The sequence below is a fragment of the Cyanistes caeruleus genome, chromosome 17 (assembly GCF_971803275.1).
Source record: "Cyanistes caeruleus chromosome 17, bCyaCae1.hap1.1, whole genome shotgun sequence".
NCBI classification, from domain to species: Eukaryota; Metazoa; Chordata; class Aves; order Passeriformes; family Paridae; genus Cyanistes; species Cyanistes caeruleus.
Window position 1 is genome coordinate 15,859,384 of NC_141717.1, and position 2,552 is coordinate 15,861,935.

Below are 2,552 nucleotides of genomic sequence, written 5' to 3' on the forward strand. Positions count from 1 at the left end.
TCCCTCCCTCCCTCCCTCCCTCCCTCCCTCCCTCCCTCCCTCCCTCCCTCCCTCCCTCCCTCCCTCCCTCCCTCCCTCCCTCCCTCCCTCCCTCCCTCCCTCCCTCCCTCCCTCCCTCCCTCCCTCCCTCCCTCCCTCCCTCCCTCCCTCCCTCCCTCCCTCCCTCCCTCCCTCCCTCCCTCCCTCCCTCCCTCCCTCCCTCCCTCCCTCCCTCCCTCCCTCCCTCCCTCCCTCCCTCCCTCCCTCCCTCCCTCCCTCCCTCCCTCCCTCCCTCCCTCCCCCGAGGCCAGAGCAAGGGCTCGTCCTGCAGCCTCAAGGACACAATCACCAACCGGTGCATTACTCATGGGAGACCTTAGCACCCTCCAACTCCGGGTTTTGGTATTTTTTTAAACCCCGCTGTAGAAAGTGAAGTATATTTTCACAAGTGTTCTCCGTTTATACAGCTTTAAGTGCCAGGTAGTGTTCCCAGAGGTCCGGGACAGGGCCACGCTCCCTCTGCTCCTCCTTCCCTTTTGGATGTTGCACACTGCATTCCGTTGATTTATTTATTTTTTTCTTTTTTAAAAACATATCCAGTATTTAAACCACCAGTTCTTTTGAAACTGTCCCGACAGAAGATGCTGTACATAGATTTTGCTACATGTTGTAACTTTCTGGAATAGTTAGAACTCCAATCCCTTTGGTATTTTTATGTGAATATTTTCAAAGAGCCAGAGCTCCTGGTGATATGATTTGATAACGGGACGATGTATATTCACAGTTCAGTCTCTACCCAACGCCTATGTGCTATTCCTGAAATAAAGCTACTGCCTTCTGCCTCCTGAGTGCACAGATCTCTGTCTCCTGTCCAGAGCTGCTGCTGGTGATGGTGTGAGGAGTTCTGTCCTTGTCAGCACCCAACACCTGCAGGCTCTCACCTGCCTGGGCTGGGCATGGAATCACTGCCTGAAGGAGCTTCCTGCACCACAGCATGCAGGCTGGAGGGGTCAAAATGAGCAGCAAATTCTTAAAATAGTATGGATTTTTAACTGCAGCCTTCAGAAGAAAACATTTTGTGAACTGTATGAGGCAGTGAATTGTTTCCCTCTGAACAGGAATTCTTGGCTGTGGCTGAGTTTATGTCCCGGGGTGATTTATGAGAGCAGGAGATGGGGAGCAGCTCGCTGTCAGGTGCTGAGGTTTAGCTGGTTCACAGCAGCCTGCTCGAGCCCTGGAGGCTGGAGCAGCTCCGTGCAGAGCCACCCACAGTGTCCCTCGTGCGTCCCCTTCCCTGGAGCTGCTGAAATCACCAGCACGGGATCCCCAGGGCTGCAGATTCGGTCACCTCCAGTGGTCCCATGCAACCTGACCCAGCCTGAAATTCCATTTGAAGTGCTCAGACTCCTCCTGCCCCCAGCCCCAGGGGTGGCTGTGACAGCTGCACTGCCCATAAACCAGCAGGGAATGATCCAGAGCCTGCGTTCACCACGTCCCACCCCACACTCACACCCTTCCCTGCACGCTCCCCTTCTCCTGGGCTCTGGAAACTTTTTGGCAGACACGAGGTAATTCCTGCCCAGAGCTGGCACCTTTGAGCCTCACACAGAGTTCCTGCATCAGCCCTGACCACGGGATCATCCTCCCAGGAAAGCCTGTCCTTGGAAAGGAAATAACAGCTCGGGCAGCAGCCGAGGGCAGCGCAGGGAACGCAGCCACGGCTGCTCCTGCTCCAGCGCCTCCATCCCCTGGCAAACGCGTCCCTGAGAATCCCAGCTGACATCCCAAAGCTCAGATGCTTTAGGGATTTCATTCTTGCCTGCAAGAAGAGAGGAAAAGAGCAGCTAGAGCACAGCCAGGGTGGATCACAGCCAGCCAAGTTTGTACCAGGCACCTCCAAGGCGAAGTGGAACCAGCAGGGAACCCTCCCTGTCAGTGCCTTGATTGTGGCTGGAAGGACCACGGTCTGTAATTATTCTCCAGGTGCTATAAAAGATGCCAAAGGGACAAAGAAAGAGCTTCAGGCTGGAAGGGCTGGAAGTCAGGGGAGAAAAGGTGGCATAGACTGGGAGGCAGCACGAGGCACCTGGTGCTGCATTTGCAGCCCTTGAGGATCCAGCTTTAGGAAGATTTGGGGTTTCCAAATGATAGCAGGTCAAATGAACACATCTCCAATTGCAATGAAAGAGTTACAGGTATGTTCATCAGGGCTGTGGCTGGGAAGCAAGGAGAGAAAATACAGACACCGATTTTTTCATGGAATCATCAAGTTTGCACTGGAAGAGACTTTGAAGATCATCCAACCCTAACCCCTGCCATGGCAGGGACCACTTCCACTGCCCCAGGAGCTCCCAGCCCTGTCCAGCCTGGCCTTGGGCACTGCCAGGGATCCAGGGGCAGCCCCAGCTGCTCTGGGCACCCTCACAGGAAACAATTTATTCCCAATATCCCATCCAGCCCTGCCCCTGGCAGGTTAAAACACACCCTTAGCAGGTCACCTACAGTAAAATCCCTGTTGGAAACTTCAAGGCTGGGCCACGGTCAGGTTTGTGAGGTCACAGTGCCCGTTCTCC